Below are 16,691 nucleotides of genomic sequence, written 5' to 3'. Positions count from 1 at the left end.
CTCCTTGGATTTATCCTGTATGGGACTCTCTGCACTTCCTGGACATGGGTGGATATTTCCTTTCCCATGTTAAGGAAGTTTTTTACTGTAATCTCTTCAAATATTTTCTCGGGTCCTTTCTCTCTCTCTTCTCCTTCTGTGACCCCTATAATGCGAATGTTGTTACGTTTAATGTTGTCCCAGAGGTCTCTTAGGCTGTCTTCATTTCTTTTCATTCTTTTTTCTTTATTCTGTTCCACAGCAGTGAATTCCACCATTCTGTCTTCCAGTTCACTTATCCGTTCTTCCACCTCAGTTATTCTGCTATTGATTCCTTCTAGTGTATTTTTCATTTCAGTTATTGTATTGTTCATCTCTGTTTCTTTGTTCTTTAATTCTTCTAGGTCTTTGTTAAACATTTCTTGCATATTCTCGATCTTTGCCTCCATTCTTTTTCTGAGGTCCTGGATCATCTCCACTATCATTATTCGGAATTCTTTTTCTGGAAGGTTGCCTATCTCCACTTCATTTAGTTGTTTTTCTGGGGTTTTATCTTGTTCCTTCATCTGATACATAGCCCTCTGCCTTTTCATCTTGTCTGTCTTTCTGTGAATGTGGTTTTTGTTCCACAGGCTGCAGGACTGTAATTCTTCTTGCTTATGCTGTCTGCCCTCTGGTGGATGAAGCTATACAAGAGGCTTGTGCAAGTTTCCTGATGGAAGGGACTGGTGGTGGGTAGAGCTGGCTGTTGCTCTGGTGGGCAGAGCTGAGTAAAACTTTACTCCACTTGTCTCCTGGTGGGTGGAGCTGGGTTCCCTCTCTGTTGGTTGTTTGGCCTGTGGTGACCCAACACTGGAGCCTACCTGGGCTCTTTGGTGGGGCTAATGGCGGACTCTGGAAGGGCTCACGCCAAGGAGTACTTCCCAGAACTTCTGCTGCCAGTGTCCTTGTCCTCACGGTGAGACACAGCCACCCCCCGCCTCTGCAGGAGACCCTCCAACACCAGCAGGTAGGTCTGGTTCCGTCCTATGGGGTCACTGCTCCTTCCCCTGGGTCCAGACGCACACACTACTTTCTGTGTGCCCTCCAAGAGTGGAGTCTCTGTTTCCACCAGTCCTGTCAAAGTCCTGCAATCAAATCCCACTGGCCTTCATAGTCTGATTCTCTAGGAATTCCTCCTCCCGTTGCCGGACCCCCAGGTTGGGAAGCCTGACATGGGGCTCAGAACCTTCATTCCAGTGGGTGGACTTCTGTGGTATAAGTGTTCTCCAGTTTGTGACTCACCCACCCAGCAGTTATGGGATTTGATTCTATTGTGATTGCGCCTTTCCTACCATCTCACTTTGGCTCTCCTTTGTCTCTGGATGTGGGGTATCCTCCTTGGTGAGTTCCAGTGTCTTCCTGTCAATGACCACTCAGCAGTTAGTTGTGATTCCGGTGCTCTCACAAGAGGGAGTTAGAGCACGTCTTTCTACTCCGCCATCTTGAACCAATCGAAAATTTTCCAATTTTTAAGGATACACTCCAGAGATGTTTCTTCTGGCTTAGAAGAGGATCGTCCCATGTTGAGTAAGCTGCAGCCAAGAGCACTTCTAGAAATGAAGTCCAACATCCCAGAGACATTTTACCAGGAAGCTTTTGTCAGAAGGGGGTTGGAGTGTCCTCCTAAATCCCTCTTGCCTAATGGGATTTTGAGTGTCCTCTACTCTCCCATCACCTAACCATATGTCTCTGGTCAACCCAGTCCCTCAAGCAAGGGGTCCCCAATAAGGAACATTTGAACCAGTGCCAGTACATTGCCAGGGCTCTCCCTTGAGGGGGATCTGTTGTCTATAAAGCTTATGTCCTATAACAAGGTTCCCTATGTTGGAGTATATTCCTCCAAATTGAGCATCTATAAAGACTAGGACGTGGGCTGCTTGGAGTTGGCCAGCCCAATAGGTAGTCTGTAACAAGGTATGGGCTGCCAAGACCTGGAGTGAAGGGGGTCCTAGAGGTGCAAAAGGGAACTCCTGGAAGAATTGGAGTTGGGCACAATGGAAGATGCCATGGGGGTCAGGACCTGAGGGCCTAGAGGTGGGAGTATTCCCACAGGGGATTTTTTGGACATAGAGTAAGGTGAGAGACTAGACAGCAGAAGAACCCCAACCCTTTCCCCTATCTGTTTGGTGGCTACGATAAAATTGAGGAGAGCCTGATGATTCTATCTGACACAGGCAGCAGCAAGTTTGGACAGTGTTTCCCATGTAATTTAACATACCAAATGAACCCAATTAGTTTAGGATCTCTCTTTGGGGTGCTCCAGGGTCCGTTTGAAGCATCCAAAAGTTAGCTGGAGGTCAAAAGAACCTTAATTAGAATTTCATATTTGGGAAGTCTGTCAAAAATTTCAAGAAGTTTTAAAACACCTTGTCGGATAGAATTGTAGGTCGCTGTGAAACAATTATTCCTTGAGCTAAGGTGAAAAAAATATTTCAAAAGTTAAAACAGGGACTTCCCTGGTGGCGCAGTGGTTAAGAATCTGCCTGACAGTGCAGGGGACATGGGTTCGAGCCCTGGTCCGGGAAGATCCCACATGCCGTGGAGCAACTAAGCCCATGCGTCACAACTACTGAGCCTGCACTCTAGAGCCTGCGAGCCACAACTACTGAGCCCGAGTGCCACAACTACTGAAGCCCGTGCACCTAGATCCCATGCTCTGCAACAAGAGAAGCCACCCAATGAGAAGCCTGTGAACTGCAACAAAGAGTAGCCCCCACTCACCACAACTAGAGAAAAGCCCGCACGCAGCAACAAAGACCCAAGGCAGCCAAAAATAAAAATAAATTTTAAAAAATTATTTTAAAAAAATAAAAATAAAAACAGATCACTTAAAGGCACAGAAACTCACACAATCTGTTATCAAAAGCAGCATTCCAGGAAAACTTTGTTCTCTTATGAGAGAGAGAAACCAAATCCAGTCTTCCATCAGCCTACTCTTAAGAAAATCCATTTACCTAATTAAATTTAACCCAACTTTAGAAAATCCTGACCATATACAAAATTCTTTTCTCAATGTTCCTTTCCCACAAACCTTCTGCAGCTTTCTGTAGCCATATTATCCTGTCCCTTATTCTTTCCATTCAAAAATAACCAGCTCTAGGACAAAAATCACCCTTTTTCCTTTAACGAAATATATTTCCATTCTTCATACCTTCTTTTCTGAAAACAAACATCCTACTTTCCTTAAGCAACCATGAACTGTCTTTTACAGTAGCATTCTGTAGATTGGTAGAGAACGTCTCAAGGCGGCACCAAACAGCTTTAGTTTCTCTCTCACAAGAAGACAAAAGTAGGTAAATTTAGACCTGTTTAGCAATTAATATTCCAATATTTCATCTTATTTGAAATGGCCTGGATACTCAATGAGTTCCTATCATTTAACTTAATTTAGTTTCATGCTACCAAAATTTGGAGAGACTATTTAGATGGACATTTCCAAAACATAATTATTCCTATAAAGTTTACCAAAAAGCTGTTATCTCAGTTACTGTTACTTAAAAATTTAATCATATGAGATTATTTTCCCTGTTGACAAATTTCATAACAGAAACAATATGCATTTATTAACTTTCAGTAACCCTACATACTGGGACTCCTGGGACTTCCCTGCTGGCCCAGTGGTTAAGAATCCGCCTGCCAATGCAAGGGACACGGGTTCCAGTCCTGGTCTGGAAGATCCCACATGCCGCGGAGCAACTAAGCCCGTGCACCACAACTACTGAGCTTGCACTCTAGAGCCCACGAGCCACAACTACTGAAGCCTGCGTGCCAAGAGCCTGTGCTCCACAACAAGAGAAGCCACTGCAATGAGAAGCCCATGCACTGCAATGATGAACAGCCCCCGCTCGCCGCAACTAGAGAAAGCCCGCAGGCAACAATGAAGACCCAATGCAGCAATAAATAAATAAATAAATAAATAATGTTGATGACTCTAAAGACAGGTCTGTATTAATTAAACCCATAAGCTTAAGCTAGCTCTAATATCAGATATTAATTCAATATTGAATATGTCCCAGATCACATGAACCTGAAATATATTCTGGTGAGTTTTCTTTTAAATTTCTGAGAATGTATATAAGTACTCAATTTTCTTTAAGTTAATTAAATACAGCTTATTTACAAATTAGTTTTTACATAAAGACAGAACCAGAGATCTCAGAGTTTTCCTGCTTGAATTTAAAAACCCTCTTTTTTTTTTTTTCCCCTCAGTCTGGGGGACTACAGATGAATCAGGTGGTTCCTGAGAGCCCAGGCAGAGTTACATTACAAAGGCAGAGGAGAGAGAGGCAAGCTCCTCTCTTCTTTTTTGCTCTTTAAAATCTCACTAAGTAGGACTTCCCTGGTGGCGCAGTGGATAAGACTCCGTGCTCCCAATGCAGGGGGCCCGGGTTCGATCCTTGGTCAGGGAACTAGATCCCACATGCATGCCGCAATTAAGAGTTCTCACGCCATAACTTAGGAACCCGCCTGCCACAACTAAGACCCAGCACAAACAAATAAATAAATTAATTTAAAAAACAAAAAATCTCACTAAGTAACCCAAGGCTGGAGTCTCAGTTTATGTGGGCTGCATTTTCATTTCAAGGCGTAAATGCTCCACCATGCTCACAATGTTGGCAAAGACTTGCATGAGCAGTTAGACAGACAAAACTACATAAAACAAAGGTCCTTTCAAAAACATGTACCAGGGGGCTTCCCTGGTGGCGCAGTGGTTAGGAATCCGCCTGCCAATGCAGGGGACATGGGTTTGAGTCCTGGTCCAGGAGGATCCCACATGCCGCGGGGCAACTAAGCCCGTGCACCACAACTACTGAGCCTGCACTCTAGAGCCCGCGAGCCACAACTACTGAGCCCATGTGCCACAACTACTGAAGCATGCACTCTAGAGCCCGTGAGCCACAACTACGGAGCCTGTGTGCCACAACTACTGAAGCCTGCGCGCCTAGAGCCCAAGCTCCGCAACAAGAGAAGCCACTGCAATGAGAAGCCCGTGCATGGCAACGAAGAGTAGCCCCCGCTTGCCGCAACTAGAGAAAGCCCACACACAGCAACAAAGACCCAATGCAGCCAAAAAAAACACATGTACCAATGACAGAAACTTAAAGATACAAACAAGGAGTCTTCAGGATGAAGGGGGATGGAAGCATAAGGGTGAGGACCAAAGGAGAGGTAAAGGGAGGAGGGACAGAAAAGACTGAAAAAGAGAAAGAGACAGAAAGAGATTGCTATTTCAACCTGCCCCCTGTCGGTGTCTATTCAGGCAACAATCTGTGCACTTCCAGAAAGGGCCAGTGAAGGAGGGAGCACCCCGTCCACTGCCCACCGGGTGATCAAGCCTGGAAACCAGCCAATTATACGTCATCTGTGGGTTCCCAATCCACAGGTGGGACTCTCACCCACGTGTACACCAGTATATAGAAATCTGCTGCTTCAGCCCGTTCCCAACAGGACTTCTCTTGGAGGCAGGAAAATAAAGGCAAGAATATTGGGACAATCAGACTTCCAGATGCTATACGATATGAGGTTTGAACCTCTATCACTCACAAATCTCCAGTCGGGGAGAGCCCACTGGACCAAGGTGTGAGGTGAGCCTCTCCCACCTCTGCTTGTCCCCTGTCAAGGTGAGCCATTGCCAGCCAGAGGGAGCAGGTCTCACGAGCTGAGAGGAGTGATGCTGTAGCTGCCTGATAGCCACTCTCTTGGAAGGATAGGATAGAAGTAAGAGAGGACAGAGAGAGAAGTAGAGAGGTTTCAGGAGAGGGAAAGGGACAAAGGGGAAAGAGAAAGTGGTGAGGGAAAAAGAACAAGGAGAGGGGGAAAACGTTGCCTGAATGAGGGTACTGAGGCCCCCAGGGGCCAAGAAGGCAGACTTACCAAACGTGGTGACTCTGAAACAAGAGGTTCAGGAGGCTGCTTGTCACCACAGGGTAGCTGCGTTCAGTGGTCCCAGAGGTGCCCAGATCCTCTCCTGGGAAGGGGACAATAGTCCCTTCCTTGTGTCACCACAAAGTATGTTACTGATCAGGGTTCTTGGCCCACAAAGTATGTTACCGATCAGAGTTCTTGGCCTCCTTAATCAATAGAAATTGATAAGAGGCCAGACAAGAAATTCAGGCAAGGCTTTATTGGGGCTCCTGCCGCAACACGGGGGAGTGAGAACAAACAACAGGTTCCCTTGCTTGCTCACTCTCTGAGGTGGGGCGAGCAGGTTCCTAATATGGGGTGAGGGTAGGGGTGTGACCAGGGGTCAGGCCAGAGCGGTGGCTTAGGAGATTTGCCCATTCCTTTGGTGGTGTTGTGTGCAGGGGGCATGTGCAGTCCCCTGCTTTTGCTTTCAGCTCTTCAGAAGTGGCAGTTGGGCTTTTTGGTCTCTTTGTATCTCGTTGTCCAGAATTTGCCCCAACTGTGCATGCACGCAGTTATTTTTAGTCCCTTATATTGATACTTCCTTTGTATTTTGTTGCTCAAGGAGATGTGTGTCCAGGTGCAAGCACTGCAGGACTGCAGCAAAGGGGCCCAGGTCCTTTGTCACAGGATATTTCTTTTCCATTATGGTTTTTTCATATTCTTTTCCATTATGGTTTGTCACAGGATATTGGATATAGTTCCCTGTGCTATACAGTAGGACCTTGTTGTTTATCCATCCTGTATATAATAGTTTGCCTCTGCTAATCCCAAACTCCCAATCCTTCCTTCTCCTACCCACCCCACTTCAGCAACCACAAGTCTGTTATTTATATCTGTGAGTTTGGTTTTGTTTCGTAGATATGTTGATTTGTATCGTATTTTAGATTCCACATATAAGTGATATTGTATGGTATTTGTCTTTCTCTTTCTGACTTACTTCGCTTAGTATGATAATCTCTAGACCCATCCATGTTGCTGCAAATGGCATCCTTTTGCTATTTTGATGGCTGAGTAATATTCCATTGTGTATATGTACCACATCTTCTTTATCCATTCATCTGTTGATGGACATTTAGGTTGTTTCCATGTCTTGGCTATTGTAAATAGTTCTTCTATGAACATAGGGGTGCATGTTTTTCAAATTATAGTTTTGTCTGGATGTATGCCCAGGAGTTGGATTGCTGGATTATATGGCAACTCTTTTTTTTTGTTTTTTGAGGAACCTCCATGCTGTTTTCCATAGTGGCTGTACCAATTTATATTCCTAGGGGTACTTCTGCACCTGTTCCAGGATGAGCTGCATGGCCGGGTCACTCATTATCTGCTGCACCTCAAGGCAGCCACGGCCCATCACTTCACATCTTCAGGCTGTCGTGTTGGTTGTACTGGGCCATGAGGTAGCATTGGTAACCATCTGCTGCTTCCTTTACAGTTGGAGTCCAGGTCTGGTGCCTTCTGGTAGACAGTTGTGGCCTTTGGGTAGTCTTTCGTCACTTCTAGGGCAGCTGCTTTCCATGTATAACCCTTGATGAATGTTGGCTCTAGCCAGATACATTACGCACAGTCCTTGAGTGCCATCTGAAATCAAGCAGGAAGCTTGATTGCTGTACAATTTAGCATCTTTTGAGTTCTGTTTGATGGCTTCCGTTTAATGCTTCCTGGCCTGGGGATAGTCCCTTTTCTGAAAACATGCATTGCCTTTGTTCTTCTCCTCTAAAGCCCACTCAGGGTTTATGTAGGCCAGTCACTCTTGCTCCTGCAGGATTTTCTCTTCCTGTTGGCATTTCTTGAGCACATCTGGGGTTCAGTGCTCTGCCAGAGACTTGTTGTAGAAATGGATGGCATCCTTGTACTTTTCTTCTTTGAAATAGGCGTTGCCAATTTGAGCATAAGCTCTGGTAGTCTGTCAGTAGTCTTCTTGGCCAACTTCAATGGCCTTCTCAAAAAGCTCCCGGAATTCACTGTAGTTGCCCTTTTCAATGTACATGGCTGCTTGGTTGGTCACGAAAGTAATGTTGGTGTGGTCCAGGCCTGTGGCTCTGTCATAGAGCTTCAAGGTTGCATCAGAATCTTTCTTCTTACAAGCATCATTCCCCAATTCTTTTCCTTTCAGTGCCTGCTTCTTACTCTCCTGAAGATCTTTTTCCATTGGCTCTGGCTTGGTCTCCTTTTTGGGAGGAAGTGGTGGTGGAGGTATTGTCCTGGGATCACACTCCAACTTCTGGTACAGACTGGACATGTTGAAAGGGTTCATGAATTTCCTCTCTGCCAGCCAGGCCTCCATACTCTGTAAACCCTCTTTGAGCTGAGGATTGTTTGCTTTGTGTTTTAAACCCTCCTCATAGGTTCACTTGGCTTCTTCAAATGGGTTTAAGGACTCAAGAGCTTCTGCTTTTCATGAATAGCCCTTGCCCCAGTCAGGCTTGAAGGCAAGAGTTTTGCAACCATCTTCTGAGAGTGTTTCTATTGTCTGTTGTTTCTGCTAGCTCTTGGTTCAATTGTCTGGTCTCCTCCTGTGCTTGGCTGCCTTAGTTGTGTGCCAAATATTAAAAAAAAAAAAATTAGTTTGTAGCATGTTTTGAGGATTAACACAATGTTATCTTCCTGCAGAGACAATTTTGTTTTCCTGTCCTGGTGCCTGAACTCACTAGAAATTAAAGATCATTTTAATCCAATTTTAGGGATTGAGACTCAAAGCTGGGCTGCAGTCTACGTGAGGTCTGGCTTCCAGATCACCCTTACTCCCAAGGTACAGCCTTCGAGGGTCTCAAACCAGTGGTCTGTGGATTTATAAGAGCCATTCACACACCCTTCCCCAAACTTTGGCAGGCCCTGGGCTCCTACTTTTGTCTCTGTAGTAATCTAGAAGCTGTTCAAAGTACTGCTCAGCTTCCCAGCTGCCTTTTTAGGATTGGCAACACCGCCCCGCCCCCACTGCCTGCCATGGGAAAACAACTCCAAATGCTGAGCCTCCCTCTCTGAATTTTTGTCTCCTCCTGTATCTTGCTCTAGGAATTCTTCACTATTGTGTTGACCCTCTGACAGCTTCAAGCAGATTTTTGTTTCTCTGCAACCAGAGTTTTTATTAAAGGTAAAAATTGCACTGCTTTTCCAATTTCTTCCTTGGTCAATGGGCAGTTCACACTGCCTACTCCTTCTTGAGACAGGAGCAAAAGCATGGAGTTGGAAATGAACCTGGAAAGGATGAGGGTTCCCACTTAGCCCAAGTGGAGGGTGCTTGCTGGGGAGACATGGAGAAGGGTGAAGAGAGGAAAATCATGAAGGGCTAAGAGCGCCTAAAAGACTGGGCTGCCTGAAAGAGATGCATGCCCCCAAAGACCGTCCACTGCCCCCATGAAGGGAGCCCCGCTCATGTTGGCTGAGTTGGGGGCTGCTGAGTCAGAGAAGGGAGGCCATGTAAAGTTTCTACCCAACACAGGTGTAAAGTCAGGGCTAGGGCAGTAAAAAAAAAAAACCAGAAAACCCCAAATAACAGTGGTTTGAATAAGACAGACATTTATTTCTCTCTCACACCAAACAAGTTTGGAGGTGGGTAGTCCACGGTCAGTCAGGTGAATTTACAAGGATGTCTAGGACCTTCCTTTTTTGCTCCACCATCTTCCACTCACAGCCTCTACTTCATGGTCCAAGAGCTTGAGTTTCACATTTCAGTCAGCAAGAAGGAGAAGGACAAAGAGTAACACCTTTTCCTTTTGGGGACACTTACCCTACATCCCTCATGGCACTCATCCTATTGGCCAGAATGGGGTCACATTGTCACACCCACTACAAGGGAGGCTAGGAAATATAGTCTTTATTCTGGACCACCCCATGCCCAGCTAAGAATAAGGGATAGTGGGGACTTCCCTGGTGGTCCAGTGGTTGAGACTCCATGCTCCCAATGCAGGGGGCACGGGTTTGATCCCTGGTGGGGGAACTGAGAAACTAAGATGCCACATGCTGCACAGCACGGCCAAAAAATAAATTAAAAAAAATAAGGGATAGTATTATAATGAAGAACGGGAGGAGGAATATTCAGGGACAACTAGTGGTCTCTGCTAGTGCCCTCCCCTTTCCTATCCTGTCCTCCCCCTCTCCTCCAGGAAGCCTTCCCTGACATCTCCAGTACTTACTAAGTTCCATTTCCTCTGCTTCACAGCTCAGAGGGTCTGATCACTGTAAGGAAATTTTGAATTAAAAAAAAATTACTGGATGTTTCCAATGGAAAACTATGAATTGTTTTGATTAGAACACATTCTTCTGATGCTCTCTATATATATTTTTAAACAGGCATCTCTTTTTTTTACAACCTGTACCTTGTGGATGACTGATAACAGTGCAAAATAATTGTTTATAATCATGCAAATAGATTGTTCACTGGAGATTTAGACCCTCCCCCTACCAATAGAAAAAGCCAGTTTTACATGTATTTCTAAATTTATTTAAACATTCCTTTATTCCATATAAATTAAGGCTTCTTTGAATTCTCCTTTGAACTGGTTGTAACATCTGCCTGGTTCCCTCATTAATACTAAGTTAAACACAATCTTTAACATTTGTTCATTTTTTTATCTGTATGAGAACCATGATTTTCCTTTTTTTCATCATTCAACGCCATACACAGCCTGACTTGGTAAGGGGGGGAATCCAGCCAGAGGTTCCAGCAGGACAGATGCCAGTCTGGGCAGAAAAACCCAGGAAAAATGGCTCTAGGTGTTAGACCACTGACCTTAGAGGACGCACCTTTGGAGATAAAGGGCAGGTCTGGGGCCAGGTTTCCTACTTGGGCACCATTATTCCCGGGGAGGAAGGACAGACAGCAGGTGAGGCAAAGGTGGACAGGGGAGAGGCAGGGAAGAAGTCAGTTTGTCTGATTCAGCAGGGACATCTATTTGTCCTTGCCCCTGACAGGGGCTCACAGAGTGATTCTCACCCTGTCGATGTGCTTGACAGAGGTGGGTTGACATCGTGGATACCTGGGTGATGCAGCAGTGGGCAGGGCTGTAACTGGAGAACTGGAGACCCTTCCCCGACTCTGGGGGAGCCTTGACTGGGCCCCTGAGCTAGGGAACTGGGGGCTCTGGAATGTGGCTTCCTCCCATGCATGAGCTGACTCACCTGTAGAACTTTGCTAAGGCTATTCTCTTGGCCCAGAACACCCTCCCTGGAAGCACACTGAGGGAGGATGGTGCTGTTTCCTCTCTTATACCGCCTCTCCTGTCCCTCCTCAGCCAGCACATGGCCACCTCAGCAGTCGTGGCAGGGGTGGATCGAGGGGAGAGGGCTGGAGCTGGGCTGGGGAGTGGGCCAGGACTAAGGTCAGCCAGGCAGGCTGGCCAGAGGCCTCCAATGGCTGTGGAGAACGAAGAATTCAGCAGAGGATGCAGAGGGTCCCGGGCTCCCCCATGTTCTTCTCCCTGTTCCTCCTGTGAGCCCCCTATTCTGTCCTGGTCAAGCGGCTGGAGCCCTTGGGCCATCATAGCAACACTTCTCTGAGGAGCAAAGGTAACAGATGGGGGATTAAGGTCTGGATTGGGCAGGCACATGACAAGGGGCACACGAGGAATGTAAGCTGATTCCTCGCCCCACCCCAACTCCTCCACCAGAGGGCTGGGAGCCCGGAAGAGAGAGCCAGGAAGGGGAGGCCCACCTTCGAAGCTGGAGAGGCCTTTACCTCCGGAAGGTACATAGGCAAAGCTGAGCATCTGCCAGCCCCACGGCCGGTGTGTCTAGGCAAATGTCTGCCTGGTCAGCCCTGGGACCACCTGTCTTGTTCCTCCCTTTGGGATCCCACCTTGCCCTCTGCTGTCATGTTCTCCAGGACTCTTTGGGTCTCCACACACCCTCTCTTCTGGTGCTGGACTAGGGTCACAGGATGACCCCTAGTGCAGACCCTCCTCCTGCCCCAGGAAGCCACTGCCCCCCATGATCACAGAGAGAGAGGGTTCCCCTCTGTACTCTGCTGTGTTAGGAATGGGGCATGGGGGCGGTGCAGAGCTCTTACACAGGACAGTCAGACTATAATCGCGCTAGACTGTGGTCCTCTCAGGGCTGTGGAGCTCAGGAGGAGGGAGGCACTGGCACCCGCTGCAGTGCCAGGGAAGGACCTGGTTGAGGGGCTTGAGCTGCTCCACAGGAAGAGAAATACTACCCAGCCCTTGGTGCCAGATCCCCATCCTGCCCCAGAAGCTGTGAATCTTCTAAAAGTTCTTGTATTGAAATCCTTGATCTCAAGCTAGAATTCCCACTCAATTTATTTCAGGTACGAGGAACAGTTTATTTCAGGTGTTGGGATGGCCATCCTGTTGGAGCTCAGGGGAAGAGCAGTGAGACCCCAGGTCCATCCCAGCTCAAGTGCAAATTCCAGTACCAGCCCTGTCATAGACTGAGCCCCATCCTTGTGCATAACCTAAGCCCTGATCCTAGACACAGGCTGAGCCCTGATCTCTAGCTCTTGATTGAGCTTTCTCTGTAAAATTGTTCTTGATCAGCAGGGGCTTGAATGGGGGGAGTGAGCATGTGCTCATCTCCCACCACTGGAGCCTGAGCCCAGAGCCCTTGCCCGGTGGTGTGCAGTGGTCTTCAGGCATGCTTCTGTCCCTCATCCCTCTCCTGTCCCTGGGAGCTCCTGCTTTGACCATCGCTGCTAAGCCGGCCTCAGAGCTGAGAGAATCTTCAGCCCTGCCCCCAGCTTTGGCCCTAGCCTCGCCTAGACTGGCCTGGCCTGGCCAGGAGGGGCGCTGAAGGGGCCGGGAGATGAGAACCCAGTGTCCTAGGGTGTGAGTGGCCTTTGCTCTTGGACTGGAGCCATCAGAAATCAAATCTTCCTGGCCCTGAGGGTGCCTGGGAAGGGGGTGGCTCTGCCAGCCTGGGCAGAGGTTGGGGTTTCTGCAGTCACTCCATCCTTTGTGGAACACTGACATCTCCGGAGACAGAGACTTCCTGGCATCACCAGGTAAGACCTGGGCATCCTGGGAGCACAGGCAAGGGAGATGGAATGGGGGTGCCAGAGTGGGTTGGCTGGCCTGGGAGATGGGGTCACAGGCCAGGGTCGGGGTGGAGGTCCACTTATGGAAGGGCAGGTGGGAGAATGGGGGCAATGGAACTAGGACTGGAGGTATAAGTTGTCAAAGACCAAAGCCTGCCCTGAGGAGGGCATCCACCCCACAACCTGGCCAGGCCTGGACTCAACCTCTTCACCCTGAAGGGGCTGGGGTGCAGAAGGCAGCCTCTGGGTGTGCAGACAGAGGAGTGCAGGTTTACAAAGCAGTTGAGCTGTGATTGAACAGAGGGAAAGGGCTGGGCTGAGAGGTTTGCCTGATCCTGGGATGATATATGTGTTAGGGCTGGGTCTGACCGTGGAGGACTTTTCCCTTAGAGGGAGTGCCTCCAGGTAGGAGTTGCTGGGCAGTGGCAATAGGCAGGCGAGGAGGGTGGGAGTTTCCAGCCTGATTTCCTGCTGTGAAGGGTTCTAGGGATTATCTCCCCTTAAGGGGTTTCTGCGGTCTGCCTGTCCTGAGTGACCTGGGACAGACAGGTCACTGACCCTCTTGGAGGTCACACACAGGCCAGGAGCCTGGTGGGAGAGGCTTGAAAGAGCTGAAAACTTCCTATGGCTGCCGGGGGTGGGATTGGCAGGGGAGGGATGTGGAGCATGGTCTGAGCCCCAAGCCGAGCTGGCTCCCGTGAAGGCACCAGACCCCTGCCCTTCCTGCCCTCAGCAGCTCAAAGCTTCTGAGGGCCGCCCTGGTCCTTCTCCTCCTGTGTCTGCAGGGGCAGGGGGAGGAAGCGGGGTGGCGAGCGGAAAGCAGGAATGACTGCAGCAACGACCAGGAGGAGGCTCTGGTTGAGATTCCACACCGTTCTGGGTCTGCCCAGAATGCCAGGTCTGCGGGGGTACCCGGGAAGGACCCCTCAACCCAAAGCCCACCCATCTCCCCACCCAACATCCCCAGTCCAGGTCTCTGGCCAGGATTCCACAGGGGCCCAGTGGGGGCGGGCAAGATGGGGACTGTTCTCTGATCTGCCCTCCTCCAGACTCCCCTCCTAGCCTATTGTGGTGGGAGCAGGGACCAAAGTGCCTCAGGAGCTGGGGCAGGGGATGGGGCGTGGCTGTCAGTGTCACTGTCCTCCACTCAGTCCCATCCTACCTGGACACCAGCAGAGCTCCCACCACGGTTAGCACCTCTGCCATCATCACAGCTCTACCGTGACTGACACTGTCGCCACCCCACCCCACCCCACCGTCATCACCACTAACGCCCCCACCCGCGCCCGGATCATCTGCACCACTGAGACCCTCACCACGTCCACGAAGAGCACCCACCTCGCATTTGAAGACTGGACAGAACTTCTCATTCTTCTTCAATAGGTTTTCAGGCCTATAACCTCTCGGGCTGTGGGGCTGGCACATTCAACAGAGTCTGCAGCCCAAAGGGAGAAGGGCTTTGCTGGAGGGTCAGGCAGCAGGGGCTTGCAGCTGAGCTGCAGGGCAGAACTGTGGAAAGGGGCCGGGCAGATGCAGCTCAGGGAGTGGCTAGAGGCTTCAGCTAACCAGAGCTCACAGCTGGGCAACCTTCCTTTCTTGAAGGGGGATCCAAGCGGAGTCTCCCACCTTCCATCTTCTGCCACCTTCCATCTGGTCCTGGAGGCTTGGCAGCCTGAGCGGGTGCCTTCAGCATGAACGGGCAGTGGCTTCCAGCCGCTGGGCTTCTCCTGGCTGGTAAGTGGAGGTGCGGCCCCTGAGGGTGGGGGACCTGTCCTAGACCCCGCCCACTCACCTGGGGGACTTCCATGGCTCCCACATCAGGGCTGACCTTCCTTGTCTTCATGTCAGCCTGGCTTTGGTCAGCTCAGAGGATCCTGAGATGGGGCCACGATCCCCTCCTCAGTCCCCACACTTGGGGCTCCATGAGGGCACTCAGCGTCACCCACTTGGGGGAACCTGGCATGGGGCTGGCCCCCAAGGGGCTTGTAGCCAGGTGTGGTATTACAGCTTTCAGAGATGGGTCCCCTCCCTATCCCCCCACCCACCTTCAGCCCTCAAGAAGCATCCTGTGTTCTGGGAATGGAATATGGAAACAATGCCTTGTTTCCTTGCTGGAGGTTAAACAGCACTTCCCAGCATCCTCAAGCAGCCTGGGTCTCACCAGAAAAGACTCCTTTGAGGAGGGGTCCTGCCATGGGGTGGAGCTGGGATGGGAGAGAAGAGAGGGACCCTTGAGGTATGTCCCTTTACCCTCACTGTCCCCCTTTCTGGTGGCAGGGCAGAGTTCCCCTGTCTCTGGTGGCCTAGGGCCAGAGAAAGGAAGTTTCTCCAGAGGTAGCCCAGTGGTTTGGGGCAGAGCCAGGGCCAGGGTTTGGGTCTCCTCAGGCGCCCTAAAGGAGGGAGGAGGCAGGGAGGGCAGGCATCTAAGAGGCTGTGGGCCAATCCCACCCCACCGAGCGGCTGGCAAAACAGGCCTCTCCTGCCTTGCAGCTGTCCTGGTGGTCTCGGCTTCTGCCCTGCCCCTTCTTCCTCCTCACAAAGACCTGGGTCCGTCTCCCTTGGCTTCTGGCACATGTGCTTTGCAAGGGGACAGCAAGAAGATCCTCCTCCCATCATTAAACTCCTTGGTGACAGTCCTCGCTGGAGTCTTTCCCTCAGCCAAGAGGCCAGGGGAGGCTCCTGGCAGGAAGGCAGGAGCCCTCTTTCCAGAGGCACCTGGGGACCAGCAGGCTCTTCTAGGCTCGCTCCTGGACTTGCCTCTCTACTCGGACCAGCCTGCCCCTTTGGGAACCAGTGGGGTCTCAGGCAGGGCCACACCCAGACCAGCTCCATCAGCAGTAGCTGAGCCTGCAGCCCACAGGGCCCCTGAGTCCCAGCCAGTGTCCTACGTGGCTGGACCTGGAGAGGAGATCTTGGTCACTGGGTCTCCAGAGATAGCTGCCACGCCACCATCACAGGCTTCTCCACAACCTCTGGCCTGGTCCGTGGGCAGGCACACCTTCAGCCCCAATGCTTGGGTGCCATCTGCATCAGGGGCCAGCAACTTCAGGCCAGGGACCACCCCACTTCTGACATTGGCTCCAAAGGCCCCAGAGAAGGCCGTGTCCTCAGCACCCCAGGGCCCACTTGCGTCTACATCGATCAGTAACACGTTGGCTGCCACAGAGCCTCTTCTCCCTGTAGCAACAGTGTGGTCAGGGCTGGACACGGCCTCCACAGCACTCACAGTGGGCTCAGGCTCACCCAGAAGTGGTCTGGCGTCCAGTCTGGGCCCAGCGCCCAGTGGTCCTTCAATGTTGCCATTGCCCTCAGTGGTACCCTCTTCACAGTCGTCATCAGCATCACTGCCACTGTCGTCCCCACCCTCATCCCCGTCACCTGCACTAACATCACCATCACCAGTCCTGGCCCCAGTTTCCCCCTTCACCACCGGAGCCAGAACCTCTCCGGATGCTTCTGCATCTGAGCTCCCACCTACAACCTCAGGCCTTATCTTCAGTGTTTCCAGCGTCCCACCTGCCCTGCCACCTCTGGTGGTTACAGGAATGGCTGCTCTTTAGCGGACAGTCCAGCCTGGGGCGGTGGTCCCTGCCAACCCAGCCCCCTTGACCACCCTCCCCCTCGGATGTGCCTCTGGCCTTCCCGCCAGCTGCCCAAGTGTCCCTGGAGGTGCCACCTCCTCCCAGTCGTCTTCCCTGCCTCACCCTGGCCAGGCTGTCTCATTGCAGGACTCAGGCTCCCCCTCCCCAGGACCCAGTCGCGTGACTCACTCTGT

General features: G+C 50.4%; 1 pseudogene across 1 annotated transcript; it reads right to left on the bottom strand.

The window, feature by feature from the left end:
* Window positions 1–7,192: 7,192 nt before the first annotated feature.
* Window positions 7,193–11,633, bottom strand: LOC309802857 (stress-induced-phosphoprotein 1-like; annotated as a pseudogene). The gene is made up of 3 exons: window positions 11,579–11,633; window positions 8,336–8,376; window positions 7,193–8,263 (listed from the first exon to the last, which is right to left on the bottom strand). The product of its transcript is annotated as a stress-induced-phosphoprotein 1-like (transcript).
* Window positions 11,634–16,691: the final 5,058 nt, after the last annotated feature.

This window comes from Mesoplodon mirus (genome assembly GCF_964341445.2).
Source record: "Mesoplodon mirus genome assembly, chromosome: 4".
Taxonomy (NCBI): domain Eukaryota; kingdom Metazoa; phylum Chordata; class Mammalia; order Artiodactyla; family Ziphiidae; genus Mesoplodon; species Mesoplodon mirus.
The sequence above is the reverse complement of the archived record's forward strand: the minus strand, read 5'-3'. Positions and strand labels throughout refer to the sequence as shown.